Genomic DNA, 15,712 nt, shown 5'->3' with positions numbered 1-15,712 from the left:
TGGTTAGAGGGATGGGCCAGTAACCGAAAGATTGCTGGATCGAATCCCCGAGCCGACAAGGTAAAAATCTGTCATTCTGCACGTGAGCAAGGCAGTTAAAACCCACTGTTCCCCAGGCAACGAAGACGTCCATGTCAATTTAAGGCAGCCCCCCCCTCCCTGATTTAGTGGGGTTGGGTTAAATGCGGAAGATACATTTCAGTTGAATGCAATCAGTTGTACAATTAACTAGATATCCCCTTTCCCTTCTAAACATGCCTCTATAACGCATTGAGCTGCTTCTAATATTGGTTCTAGGTCTGCAGTGGTCTAGGATTTCTCAAACCCAAGAACAACAATGATCACCATAAAGGTCCACTGTCTCATGCAGACTGAGCCTACTGAATTTGGTTTCCTATACCAAGAAACCAGAAAAGAATGTCCAATTAGCATAAGGTTCCTGTATATCTTTACATGAGCGCTCTGGGAGTAGAAATAAAACATTTCCAACCGTGGGACAATGTTCTGCCCTGCATGAAGTTATGACTGACAGATCCAAACAGAGAATACAGAAATAAACCTGGTCACGTATCAAATTCTGTGCAGGAAAAGGGTTAACCTGTTTCTTGGCCGAGGTCAGCGATAGCAAAGACTTACTGAAGCAGTTTGGTCCATTTTGACCAGCGCAACAAAGCGCTTTCCTCTTGCAGGGCTCGGGTGTTCACACCACATCCCAGCAGTGTGAACTCTTCAATAGGAGCCTACTATAGGCTAAGACAGGGGTGGGTGACACAATAGCTGTCCAGCTGGGATGAAAGATGGCAGGGTAGACATTGGCAGGGCAAGAACAGACCATGTTTCCTAGGGACAAGCGCCCATTCCAGCGGAGAGACTGGGTCCAGGACACTCACTCGTCGTGTACAGTATGTAGTAGCCTACATGCAACTGTGCATGTGTGATAACAGTCCCCTTTGACATGTTTGTGTAAGCACTGACATATTATTCACACTTTTGATTTTTTTTTACAGCACGATTATTGATGAATTGACAGTCGTGACAGGACACAATATCACTGAATGGAGCATTATGGAACTTTAGTCAATTGGAGAATGGCAACTTTGTTGAGGTAACAGCCCCTTATTACAGACAGTAGTGATCAGCACGAGGGGGAGGGTGGGTCAGACAAATAAGCTGGTCATAAACATGCTGAGGTCACAAAGAGACGATGGCCCACTGGCATCTGCGGACACAATGACTGTCTTGACATTTCAGTCTCAGTCTTGTTACTGCATTGTGTAATGCTGTCCACCCCCTCACCAGCATGTCTCCAATTAGAACACATCTATGGTACAATAGCATTGCGTCTGCAACTATGGTGACTCAGAAGATTAGTCCATCTTCGCATTTTCTACCAACATGCCGAGGACCCAGTCCAGCACTGCAGTTGTACAAACCAGATTCAAGGAATTGCCACATACTGTAGCTAGGCCACCCCATCACCCAAAATAACAAAAGAGTCCAGTCCAAACCAGAAATCACATTGCCCAGAGTAGCTCAAGGCAGTGTCACTGAATCCTTTGCCAACCCTTTCATGTGCTTAAGAAAGACCTCACAAAAGCGAATAAAACAATAATTTCAGGCATCATTAAATCTGGTGTCATGAGATCTGATGGCAAACCGTGTCAGGGTCAGACATTGTGCTTCCTGACAGTCTGTACGAGTTATTAACTGGACTACAGTTCCGGGGTGTTATTCCACATCTCCAAGCATGAGGCACCAAGCCTCAACTATGTATCGGAAATTTCCCCTGGCCCTGCCATGGTAGCTCTTTTTTCATTGTTTTATTACTGGCTTCCACTGCTCTTGGCTTTAGGGTATAGCTGCTTTCTCTCTCTCACACACACACACACACACACACACACCTGTGTATTATTGCACTGACCTACTTTATAGGGAGGGAAATATTCCATCTGTAAAAATGGTTTTTGTTGGTCTCAAATGAACAGCGTAGCAGAAGAAAAGGGACACCCACAGAGCCCTCTCAGCTTGCACATTCTCCAGCTCTTTCTCACAGCCCACTGAAAGGGCTGGTAATTGGTGAGGCGAACCAATACTCAATCTGGAGGTTTAGCCAAATTGTTATGGAGGTTTTTCCTTCCTCTTTTAAATGCCGGAAAGCCGACTACCATGGGGTTAATCCACACTATTCTGAGATAGACAACCAAAGAAGCTAACCAGAATAAACTAGTTAGTGCAGAGGATTTGGGCTTCAAGTTCTCTGAGACTGTGGCTTGACTAATTGCTGTAGGCTGTCAAATTAGTAAAAAGCAGTAGGTTGTAACAGGCTAAGATTAGTGTGGTAATAGTGGCTTTTGAGGAATTTGTAATCCATGACAAACTGTACAAATCTGTATATGTATCACAAAGCAACTGAGGGGTCACAAAAATCACAATTTCGCCTTCCCTTTGTACAGAGGAAATTGGCCAGTTCATAGTGGTTATGAATATCAAAGACAGGGAATAGAGAAAGGAGAAGATTTGAAGTTCATGAACCTGCCTGATTATTGAATATTAACCACTACACAGAATCTCTTTATTTCAGAAGATTCAGTCCCATAAGGGTGAAGAACTAAGACAACATTTCAGGGCAGCTTCTGACTCTGGGTCACCTTACCCTTTGTTCAGGGGAAGCGAAGGCATAAGTGGTGAGAAGTAGCTGTCAGTACATTTCTACTGGCGTAGTTGTCAACAAGTGGAACCAAGCACCGACCAATCAGAGAGTGACCTAAGGAATTCCAAGTCTGACAGTTCTGCTTCTTCTTCACTGTAGGAATACAGGAAAGGACCACATCTTTTTCACATTTTCAAAGGCTTGACATGTGACTAACATGATAGATGACAAATTACAACAACAAAAAAGTCGATGCAACTACATTATCTGACCATAAAAGCTCAAAATAGCTGTAATAGAACTTCACTGGCAGACTTGATTAAATCTTTTTATTATCGTCCCCCAAAAATTTTAGTCCTAATTAAAGATAATTGAACTTCAGGGTAATCAATTTCTCCCAAACTAATGAGCTGAAACTCAAAATGCTGTATATTAATTAGACACCTCTGCCCATAAGGATGGCAATTAGCCTAAGAATATTACACTGATGCATTAGTGAGAAAGATAAATATGTGCAGTCTTAAAGTAAACTGTACAAAACCATATGTTACACTATAGCCTAATTAATGCAAGTTAGCCCATTAGCTCATTAAATCTTAGAGCTCCACAGTTGAGCAGAGCTCACAAGCTTGAACGGGATGGAGGATGATGTGATTTAGGATCGTCCACTGCTGCATACCATATGCGGAGAGAGTTTATTTGAGTTTCGGAGCTAGAATTGCTTCTCCCAGACGTAAACAGTTTCATGTTAGACATCTTGGCTCCATTGTTTGTTTACCGCGAGCAGACTGGTGAAAGGTGGGAAACCTCCATGTCTGGTGCCATCATGTTGAAGCCCTTCATCAGCACTGACATCAGCCCATCAGTCAAAAACCCTGCTTTAGACCAGCCTATGCCCTAGAAGACAGTTCAACACTCCTTGTCTAGGCTAATGGTAGTCTCAACTCAATCTTCCAGTTTTAAACTGACTGTCAACATAACACAGATCATGCTATAGGGACCATAGACATTAAAACCAGTAGATACCGATGTTGCTGACGTCATTCATGTATTCTTATGGAGAACTACATATTAATTTTTTTATTTAACTAGCCAAATCCTAACGCAGACGACACTGCTCCAATTGTGCGCCGCCCGATGGGACTCCCAATCATGGCCGGTTGTGATACAGCCTGGAATCGAACCAAGGTCTGTAGTTACGCCTCTAGCATTGAGATGCAGCCTTAGACCGCTGCGCCACTCGGGAGCCCCCTAAAATTTGAAGGATCATGATGAAAGTGGCCGTAACTAGCAAAGGATCATGGTCGACGTAGTCATTTTCATCCTGCCTGAAAGAGCCTCCTCGTAGCATGCCGGCCCGTGATTGGTCTGTCAGCACGTGGTCCTGTGTGACGACAAATGTAGTAGTCAGAATGGATCACTATTTAATATCTCGATTTGTAGCAAAATTTGTTTTTTAAAGAATTCACTGTGGGGATCGAACTGTGTCATAATAAAATAATTAATTTCCTAATACAGCCGAATTGAACACAGTGCTTTGAGCTTGGCTGTTTAAGCCAAGAGGTCTAAGGCCAACAAAACACCAAAGACACTTAAAGCTGAGCCAGGTCCACTTCTCTTCCTCCAACCTGCACTACAGTCTACGGACATTAAACATTCATCTATGCAGTTTTCAGTAGGAAGCAATACTGTTCTGAAACAGGAAGAGGAGGAAGCCAATTACCAGTTTATCAGGGTTCTGTTACAGCACCGTCTCTTGGAAATACTCTGAACTTGAGTCAGGAGTGTCAGATCAGCTATGGACTAAATTTCCTGTGGATCCAGGTTCAACAGCAATAGAGCCGGGAGAGTAAGTTCATTATCACTGCAGGCCAGGGCATATCACATAATATATTCTACCTCAATAGATCTTACCCCTCATTTCAGCTCCCATAGAGAGAATAAAAAAGATTGCACTAATAACACAACCCAGGTTACGGTCATCAGGTCCTTCCCACACACCCCCTTCCCAATATCTACCACTTTCTCACCGCTCAAAATGGAAGGCTCCCATTTTCCCTGTGTACCTTCATTGTCCAGCAGAATAATGACAATTATAGTCTATGCTCACAGGACTGCATCTCTGTGACGGTGCCAAAGGCCCACTACATGGAACGCGCTACAAAAGGACTTGAAACTACAGGAGATCGTCACAAATGATTTTAAAGCTAGGGTAAAATCTATGGTGGAAAATTACTTAGAGACCTGTCGATCTTTTGACCCCTAGTCAGGCACATGCACAGACTGGGCTCCAAGTTGCCCTTACAGACTATTACATACTAACTTAACTTTTTCAATCCTGTTATTTAAACAGTAAAGAAATCCAATGAAATATTACCCCTCCCCCACTCCTTTGACCCCACTACACAAGCAGACACTACACCGGTGTCAAGTGGTAGTATAATTAGTGGCACTGTCTACTTTGAAATATAAAATGCATTTGGGAAAGTATTCAGATCCCTTACCTTTTTCCACTTTGTTACATTAAACAATCTATTTTAAAATAAGGCTATTTTTTTATTACCCTCATCCATCTACACACAACAACCCACAATGACAAAGCAAAAACTGGTTTTTAGAAATGTTTACTAATTTATAAAAAATAAAAAACAGAAAAAAAAGTATTTACATAAGTATTCAGACCCTTAGCTATGAGACTTGATATTAAGCTCAGGTGCATCCCGTTTCCATTGATCATCCTTGAGATGTTTCTACAACTTAATTGGAGTCCACCTGTGGTACATTCAATTGATTGGAAGGGTACCAAAACCCTTCTGCAGCATTGAAGGTCCCCAAGAACACAATGGCCTCTATCATTATTAAATGGAAGACATTTGGAACCACCAAGATTCTTCTTAGAGCTGGCTGCCCGGCCAAACTGAGCAATCGGGGGAGAAGGGCCTTGGTCAGGAGGTGACCAAGAACCTGATGGTCACTCTGACAGAGCTCCAGAGTTCCTCTGTGGAGACGGGGGAACCTTCCAGAAGGACAAGCATCTCTGCAGCAATCCAGAAAAATCAGGCCTTTACGGTAGTGTGGCAGATGGAAGCCACTCAGTAAAAAAGGTACATGACAGCCCGATTGGAGATTGCCAAAAGGCACCTAGAGACTCTCTGACCATGAGAAACAAGATTCTCTGTTCTGATGGAACCAAGATTGAATTCTTTGGACTGAATGCCAAGCGTCACGTCTGGAGGAAATCTAGCAACGTCCCTACAGTGAAGCAAGGTGGTGGCAGCATCATGCTGTGGGGGTATTTTCCAGAAGCAGAAAATGGGAGACTAGTCAGGATCAAGGGAAAGATGAACAGAACAAAGTACAGAGAGATCCTTGATGAAAACCTGCTCCAGAGCTCTCAGGACCTCAGACTGGGGCGAAGGTTCACCTTCCAACAGGACAACGACCCTAAGCAAATAGCCAAGACAACGCAGGATAGGTTTCGGGACAAGTCTCAATGTCCTTTTGTGGCCCAGCCAGAGCCCGGACCTGAACCCGATCGAACGTCTCTGGAGAAACCTGAAAATAGCTGTGAAGCAATGCTCCCTATTTAACCTGACAAAGCTTGAGAGGATCTGCAGAGGAGAATGAGAGAAACTCCCCAAACACAAGTTAACCAAGCTCGTAGAGATATACCCAAGAAGACTCGAGGCTGTAATTGCTGCCAAAAGTGCTTCAACAAAGTACCTGAGTAACGGGTCTGAATACTTATGTAAATGTCATAAGAGTTTGTCTTAAAAATTTGCACAAAAAAAACAACTGTCTTTGCTTTGTCATTATGGGGTATTGTGTGTAGGTTAATGAGGGAAAAAACGACTTAATACATTTTAGAAAATAAGGCTGTAACCTAACACAACGAGGAAAAAGTCAATGGGTCTGAATACTTTACGAAAACACTGTACATACAGCTGAAGTCAGAAGTTACCATACACCTTAGCCAAATACATTTTAACTCAGTTTCACAATTCCTGACATTTAATCCTAGTAAACATTCCCCGTCTTAGGTCAGTTAGGATCACCGCTTTATTTTAAGAATGTGAAATGTCAGAATAATAGTAGAGAGAATGATTTATTTCAGCTTTTATTTATTTCATCAAATTCCCAGTGGGTCAGAAGTTTACATACACTATATTAGTATTTGGTAGTATTTATTTAACATGGGTCAAACGTGTCGGGTAGCCTTCCACAAGCTTCCCACAATAAGTTGGGTGAATTTTGGCCCATTCCTCCTGACAGAGTTGGTGTAACTGAGTCAGGTCTGTAGGTCTCCTTGCTCGCACACACTTCATCCGTTGAGAGGATAAAGGCTTGAGGTCAGGGCTTTGTAATGGCCATTCCAATGTCTTGACTTTGTCAAGCCATTTTGCCACAACTTTAGAAGTATGCTTGGGGTCATTGTCCATTTGGAAGATCATTTGCGGCCAAGCTTTACTGATGTCTTGAGATGTTGCTTCAATATAGTTCTGGGACACTGTAAAGTCCATGGAGAATAAGAGCACCTCTTCCCAGCTGCCCACTGCACTGAGGCAAGGAAACACTGTTACCACCAATAAATCCATGATAATTGAGAATTTCAATAAGCATTTTTCTACGGCTGGCCATGCTTTCCACCTGGCTACCCCTGCCCCGGTCAACAGCCCTGCACCCCCCAGAGCCACCCCCACCCATTTGTCCTTCACCCAAATCCTGACAGCTGATGTTCTGAAAGAGTTGCAAAATCTGGACCCTACAAATCAGCTGTGCTAGACAATCTGGACCCTCTCTAAAATTATCCACCGCAATTGTTGTAACCCTTATTACTAGTCTGTTCAACCAGGTCTAAGTAATTTTCCAACCCCAAAGATTGGAAACCTGCTGCGGTCATCCCCCTCATCAGAAGGGGGAGACACTGTAGACCCAAATTGTTACAGACCTATATCTATCCTACCCTGCCTTTCTAAGGTCTTCGAAAGCCAAGTTAACAAACAGATCACAGACCATTTCAAATCCCACCGTACCTTCTCCGCTATGCAATCTGGTTTCCGAGCTGGTCATGGGTGCACCTCAGCCACGCTCACGGTCCTAAACGATATAATAACCGCCATTGATAAAAGACAATACTGTGCAGCCGTATTCATTGACATGGCCAAGGCTTTTGACGTTGTCAATCACCTCATTCTTCTCGGCAGACTCAACAGCCTTGGTTTCTCAAATGACTGCCTTGCCTGGTTCACAAACTACTTCTCAGACAAAGTTCAGTGTGTCAAATCAGAGGGCCTGTTGTCCAGACCTCTGGCAGTCACTACGGGTGTGCCACAGGGTCCAATTCTCGGGCCGACTCTTTTCTCTGTATACATGAATGATGTCGCTCTTGCTGCTGGGGATTCTCTGATACACCTCTACGAAGACGACACCATTCTGTATACTTCTGGCCCTTCTTTGGACACTGTGTTAACTTACCTCCAGATGAACTTCAATGCCATTCAACTCTCCTTCCGTGGCCTCCAACTGCTCTTAAATGCAAGTAAAACTAAATGCATGCTTTTCAACCGATTGCTGCCCGCACCTGCCCGCCCGTCCAGCATCACTACTCTGGACGGTTCTGACTTAGTTATTTGTAATTGTCCACATATTCTAGATGTCTGGTTAAACTGTAAAACCCTCCTTCCAGACTCACATTAAGCATCTCTAATCCAAAATTAAATCTAGAATCGGCTTCCTGTTTTGCAACAAAGCATCCTTCACTCACGCTGCCGAACAAACCCTCGTAAAACTGACTATCCCACCGATCCTTGACTTTGGCTATGTCATTTATAAAATAGCCTCCAACCCTCACCTCAGCAAATTGGATGCAGTCTATCACAGTGCCAACTGTTTTGTCACCAAAGCCCCATTAATTCCTACCACTGCGACCTGTATGCTCTCGTTGGCTGGCCCTCGCTTCATATTCGTCGCCAAACCTACTGGCTCCAGGTCATCTATAAGTCTTTGCTAGGTAAAGCCATGCCTTATCTCAGCTCACTGGTCACCATAGCAGCACCCACCCGTAGCACGCGCTCCAGCAGGTATATTTCACTGGCAACCCTCAAAGCCTATTCCTCTTTGGCCACCTTTCCTTCCAGTTCTCTGCTGCCAATGACTGGAACGAATTGCAAAAATCACTGAAGCTGGAGACTCATATCTCCCTCACTAACTTAAAGCATCAAGTTGTCAGAGCAGCTCACAGATCACTGCACTTGTACATAGCCCATATGTATATAGCCCATCCAACTACCTCATCCCCATATTGTAATTTATTTTTTGCTCCTTTGTACCCCAGTATCTCTACATGCACATTCATCTTCTGCACATCGATCACTCCAGTGTTTAATCAGTAATTGTAATTACTTCGCCACTACAGCCTATTTATTGCCTTTACTTCCCTAATCTTACCTTATTTACATTTGTTTATTCCATTTGTAACTCTGATGTTGTTTGTGTCGCACTGCTCTGCTATATCTTGGCCAGGTCTCAGTTGTACATGAGAACTTGTTCTCAACTGGACTACCTGGTTAAATAAAGGTGAAATAAAAAAATATCCACAATTTTCCTTCCTTATTAAGCCATCTATTTTGTGAAGTGCACCAGTCCCTCCTGCAGCAAAGCACCCCCACAACATGATGCTGCCACCCCCGTGCTTCATTGTTGGGGTGGTGTTCTTCGGCTTGAAAGCCTTCCCATTTTTTCTCCAAACATAACGATGGCCATTATGCCCAAACAGTTCTATTTTTGTTTCATCAGACCAGAGGACATTTCTCCAAAAAGTACGATGTTCATACCCATGTGCAGTTGCAAACCATAGTCTGGATTTTATACGCCGGTTTTGGAGCAGTGGCTTCTTCCTTGCTGAGTGGCCTTTCAGGTTTTGTTGACATAGGACTCTATTTACTGTAGATATAGATAATGGTGTACCTGTTTCCTCCAGCATCTTCACAAGGTCCTTTCCTGTTGTTCTGGGATTGATTTGCACTTTTCGCACCAAAGTACGAAAAGTTCTTCTCTAACGCTTCTCCTTCCTGAGCAGTATGACGGCTAAGTGGTCCCATGGTGATTATACTTGCATACTATTGTTTGTACAGATGAACGTGGTACCTTCAGGTATTTCATAAGTGTCAAAGGCTTTTATTGACAAGTACATGAAGTTGACGCAGAGTCAATATTTGCAGTGACCCTTTTTTTTCCCCACGAACTCCACAATCCGCCCTGGCATGCTGTCAATTAACTTCTGGGCCACATCCTTACTGATGGCAGCCCATTTTTGCATAATCATTGCTTGGAATTTGTTTGTCCACCTGCCTCTTGAGGATTGACCACAAATTCTCAATGGGATTAAGGTCTGGGGAGTTTCCTGGCGCTGGACCCAAAATACTGATGTTTTGTTCCCGAGCCACTTAGTTATCACTTTTGCCTTATGGCAAGGTGCTCCATCGTGCTGGAAAAGGCATTGTTCGTCACCAAACTGTTCCTGGATGGTTGGGAGACGTTGCTCTCGGAGGATGTGCTGGTACCATTCTTTATTCATGGCTGTGTTCTTAGGCAAAATTGTGAGTGAGCCCACCCCCTTGGCTGAGAAGCAACACCACACATGAATGGTCTCAGGATGCTTTACTGTTGGCATGACACAGGACTGATGGTAGCGCTCACCTTGTCTTCTCCGGACAAGCTTTTTTCCGGATGCCCCAAACAATCGGAAAGGGGATTCATCAGAGAAAATGACTTTACCCGTCCTCAGCAGTCCAATCCCTGTACCTTTTGCAGAATATCAGTCTGTCCCTCATGTTTTTCATGGAGAGAAGTGGCTTCTTTGCTGCCCTTCTTGACACCAGGCCATCCTCCAAAAGTCTTCGCCTCACTGTGCATGCAGATGCACGCACACCTGCCTGCTGCCATTCCTGAGCAAGCTCTGTACTGGTGGTGCCTCGATCCCGCAGCTGAATCAACTTTAGGAGACGTCCAGCAAGCGCCAGACCTTTCTTGGGCGCCCTGAAGCCTTCTTCACAACAATTGAACCGCTCTCCTTGAAGTTCTTGATGATCCGATAAATGGTTGATTTCGGGTCAATCTTACTGGCAGCAATATCCTTGCCTGTGAAGCCCTTTTTGTGCAAAGCAATGATGACTGCATGCGTTTCCTTGCAGGTAACCATGGCTGACAGAGGAAGAACAATGATTCCAAGCACCACCCACCTTTTGAAGCTTCCAGTCTGTTATTCGAACTCAATCAGCATGACGGAGTGATCTCCAGCCTGGTCCTCGTCAACACTCACACCTGAGAGAATAACTGACATGATGTCAGCTGGTCCTTTTGTGGCAGGGCTGAAATGCAGTGTTAATGTTTTTGGGGTGATTCAGTTCATTCGCATGGCAAAGAGGGACTTGGCAATTAATTGCAATTCATCTGATCACTCTCAATAACATTCTGGAGTATATGCAATTTGCCACCATACAAACTGAGGCGGCAGACTTTGTGAAAATTAATATTTGTTTCATTCTCAAAATTTGGCCACGATACATCACTTTAAACAAAAAATTAGGCATAAGCAAATGCTTTGATTTCTGTTCAAACAGAAAAGCGTTCTTAGAAAACATCCATCAAAACAAAAGTCTGAAGGTATTATAAATACATTGATGTTAAAGATCCCTGCCAACTAATAACACATATTTACAGTAGCTTTCTTATACATTTCCGCATTCTGTCAGTTTATGAAACATGCCTTGTGCCTTGACATTACGTTACCAAAAACCCAAATATATTTTAAGAGGGAGAGTAAAGTTCTTAGAAGTAACAAGTAAAAGGTAGACCTATCAATTAGTTTGTGTTTCTGATCATTCATGAGCAAAAAAGTGATTAAAACTCAAATTTCGTTACCAAATCTGTAACGCTATTTCTGCAATTAAATTGACTACAATGGGAAATCATAGTAGTCACAAACCACAGTTGGGTTCACAAGTTTGGACAGCACAGTACAGCACAGAAAAATAGAGTATAGTTCAGTACAACACAGTAAAAAAAAGTAGAGTATAGTTAATCAGAGTTCAGTACAGTACACAGTAGAGCACAGAGTTGAGTACACAACAATCTACTGCTTTGTACTGTACTCTATTGTACTCTACTGCGCTGTACAAATTAGTTAAACATAGACGTCGTTGATTCTTTCAGATATGGTCCGTTCAAAAAAAATGTATTCTTGTTTGGAGGCAGAGCTCATTAAAATAATATCCAGTGTGTAGATTAATCCCCAAATATGCAAAGGAGGATATTGCATATTTATACTGTTGAGTACCTATTCAGGATACACCACCATGAAAAGAATGACATTCATATCCATAATTATGCAGTTACAGATCAGGGACCCATGATAACATTCCGTTACCAGGTGTAAATCCACTTCACTTACTGTAGTTCAATAACTAAAATAGATTTTTCAAAGTAAACATGACATGTCATAGCTGACACCCCATTACTTCTCCAGACATCGTTGAATCTTAATTTGGAGCAGATATTTAAGAGTTTTTGGAAAACGTGGACAAATAAACAGAGGGAAATTTTACAGAAATTCTGTTATCAAACTTGCATCTGCATAGTTCATCCAGTAAATGTGTTTATGTAAATTGTTAGTGTAAATTGTTAAAAAGTAGTCCTTGTGCATTGTTGAATGGTTTGTTAAACTTTGAAATCATGGTTTTTGTTTGGCAGACAATTTAATTATGTGAAAAATCGTAAGTCTCAGAGCATTTCCGTTACCATGGAATTGCCCAGCTGATATGTAAAAGAAGGCACTGAACGCTGCATTTGCAGAACAGAATTAAAATGATTCAGCAGACGAGTTAGCCAATAAGCAACTTATTATCAAACATTACTGAAAAGGTCCATTAATTACTCTGCGCTTAGCCCATTAAATCAGCAGCCTTCGTGACCTTAAGCAGAAGATATGAATTACTTTTTAAACTATAGCCTATGGATTCAGAGCTTTGTCAACATTATGTTTGATCGCATTCTCATTGCACTTAATTGCACAAAAGGCTTGAACTTACCGTGACTGATATAGTTTGTCTGTTAAACACAGTGAAAGCTGTTATGTATTTGTTGTCATGTTCTCAAGTTGTTTCTCACATTATTTGGGCAAGATGTGCTCCCAGTGGAACAAAATCAAAGCCTTGCAGTGCATTTGTGCATGTGGGCGTGAAATCCTTCAAAATGTGTTAGTAGTAATAATCTGCCGACACATGCAACACACTCAATTACCCCCATCCAAGTGAATAGACACGGGTAGCATGAGAAGGTCAGCGACCGACTGGGGGTGTTGGGGATGAGAGGGGAGAACAGACAAAGAGAGAGTGAACACAACTTGATTCCTGCCTGGTTGGACTGAGCCTGGCTGACAGATTTTTTACATTTTATTTCATCTTTATTTAATTAGGCAAGTCAGTTAAGAACAAAATTGTTATTTACAATGACAGCCTACCAAAAGGCCTCCTGCGGGGAAGGGGCCAGGGATAAAAAATACAAACAAAATATATATAGGACAAAAACACACATCACAACAAGAGACAACACAACACTAGATAAGAGAGCTAAGACAACAGCATAGCAAGGCAGCAACACAAAATGGTACAAACATTATTGGGGACAGACAACAGCACAAAGGGCAAGAAGGTAGAGACAACAATACATCACACAAAGCAGCCACAACTGTCAGTAAGTGAGTCTTTGAATGAAGAGATTGAGATAAAACTGTCCAGTATGAGTTTGTTGCAGCTCGTTCCAGTCACAAGCTGCAGTGAACTGAAAAGAGGAGCGACCCAGGGATGTGTGTGCTTTAGGGAGCTTTAACGGAATGCGACTGGCAGAACGGGTGTTGTATGTGGAGGATGAGGGCTGCAGTAGATCTCTCTGATAGGGGGTAGTGAGGCCTCAGAGGGTTTAATAAATAAGCATCAACCAGTGAGTCTTGCGACGGGTATATAGAGATGACCAGTTTACAGAGGAGTATAGAGTGCTTTTTATAAGATAAGTTTAATGCTAGCTAGCAACTTACCTTGGCTTACTGCATTTGCGTAGTCTCCTTGTGGAGTGCAATGAGAGAGAGGCAGGTCGTTATTGCATTGGACTAGTTAACTGTAAGGTTGCAATATTGAATCCCCCGAGCTGACAAGGTGAAAATCTGTCGTTCTGCCCCTGAACAAGGCAGTTAACTCACCGTTCCTAGGCCGTCATTGAAAATAAGAATGTGTTCTTAACTGACTTACCTAGTTAAATAAAGGGTATAAAAATTAAAAATGTTTAAAAAATGTAATCGCCGCCCAAAAATACCGATTTCCAATTGTTATGAAAACTTGAAAATCGGCCCTAATTAATCAGCCATTCCGATTAATCGGTCGACCTCTAGTTAGGACATCTACTTTGTACATGACACAAGTAATTTTCCCAACAATTGTTTACAGACAGAATATTTATCTTATAATTCACTGTATCACAAAGAAGTTTACATACACTAAGTTGACTGTGCCTTTACCAGCTTGGAAAATTCCAGAAAATAATGTCATGGGTTTAGAAGCTTCTGATAGGCGAATTGACATAATTTGAGTCAATTGGAGGTGTACCTGTGGATGTATTTCAAGGCCTACCTTCAAACTCAGTGCCTCTTTTATTGACATCATGGGGAAATCAAAAGAAATCAGCCAAGACCTTAGAAAGAAAAATTGTAGACCTCCACAAGTCTGGTTCATCCTTGGGAGCAATTTCCAAACGCCTGAAGGTACCACGTTCATCTGTACAAACAATTGTAAGCATGTGTTAACGCCATGGAACCACGTAGCTGTCTGCAGGTCATTCACTAGGTCCCTCCGTGTGGTTCTGGGATTTTGGTGGCTGACTAAATACTGACCAAATACTTTTTTGCCCCACTGTATGTAACGTTCTGACCCACTGGGAATGTGATGAAAGAAATAAAAGCTATAATAAATCATTCACTAATATTATTCTGACATTTCACATTCTTAAAATAAAGTGGTGATCCTCACTGACCAAAGACAACACATTTTTATTTGTATTAAATGTCAGGAATTGTGAAAATACTGAGTTACTGTATTTGGCTAAGGTGTATGTAAACTTCTGACTTCAACTGTATGTTGTTGATGTAAATTGAGAAGAGCGCAGGGCCTAGCATCGCACCTTGGGGTACTCCCTTGGTGACAGGCAGTGGCTGAGACAGCAGATTTTCTAACTTTATACACTGCACTCTGAGATAGTTAGAAAACCAGGCCAAAGACCCCTCAGAGACCCCAATACTCCTTAGTTGACCAACAAGAATGGAATTGTCTACCGGTATCAAACGTTTTGGCCAAGCCAATACAAATAGCAGCACAATATTGTTCAGAATCAAGGGCAATGGTGACGTCATTGAGGACCTTTAAGGTTGCAGTGACACATCCATAACCTGAGCGGAAACCATATTGCATACCAGAGAATACTACAGAAATCAAGAAAGCCAGTCAGTTGATTATTTTTCCAACACTTTTGATAATCAGGGCAAAATAGAAATAGGCCTTTCACAGTTTAAATAAAGGACAAATTGTGGCTGCCTTCCAAGCAATGGGAACCTCTTCAGAAAGGAGACAGGTTAAAAAGGTTGGAGATAGGCTTGGCGAGGATCGGGGCAGCAACCCTAAAGGGTCTAAACCATCTGACCCAGATTATTAGCCTCTTCGGCTTCGCAGGAAAGAGAGAAACAGGAAAGTACATGACAAGAAGTGACCCGTTAGGAACGACTTGTCCAAACAGGGAAATGTCTGCTAAACACACAGATGAGGCTGGATGACCTTTAGCATAGTTTAGTATTCTACCTCACTTAGTCATTGTTCACTGACCAGTTATGCAACGCAAGTGGTAAGTGTGTCAATTAAATCCAGTTTATGAAATGTAGAGTATTGAAAAGCAGTTTGAACTCTATGGTTGGGATGCAGTGAAAGACAGGTTAAGTTCCATCAGGATGTTTTTCAAAAGGGC

General features: G+C 42.4%; 1 protein-coding gene across 6 annotated transcripts in view; it reads right to left on the bottom strand.

The window, feature by feature from the left end:
• Positions 1-15,712, bottom strand: part of LOC118368441 (palmitoyltransferase ZDHHC14-like) — a 98,656-nt gene that overhangs the window by 66,853 nt on the left and 16,091 nt on the right. The window lies entirely within an intron of this gene.

Source organism: Oncorhynchus keta, chromosome 35, assembly GCF_023373465.1.
Source record: "Oncorhynchus keta strain PuntledgeMale-10-30-2019 chromosome 35, Oket_V2, whole genome shotgun sequence".
NCBI classification, from domain to species: Eukaryota; Metazoa; Chordata; class Actinopteri; order Salmoniformes; family Salmonidae; genus Oncorhynchus; species Oncorhynchus keta.
This window is presented reverse-complemented; position numbering and strand designations above follow the sequence as displayed.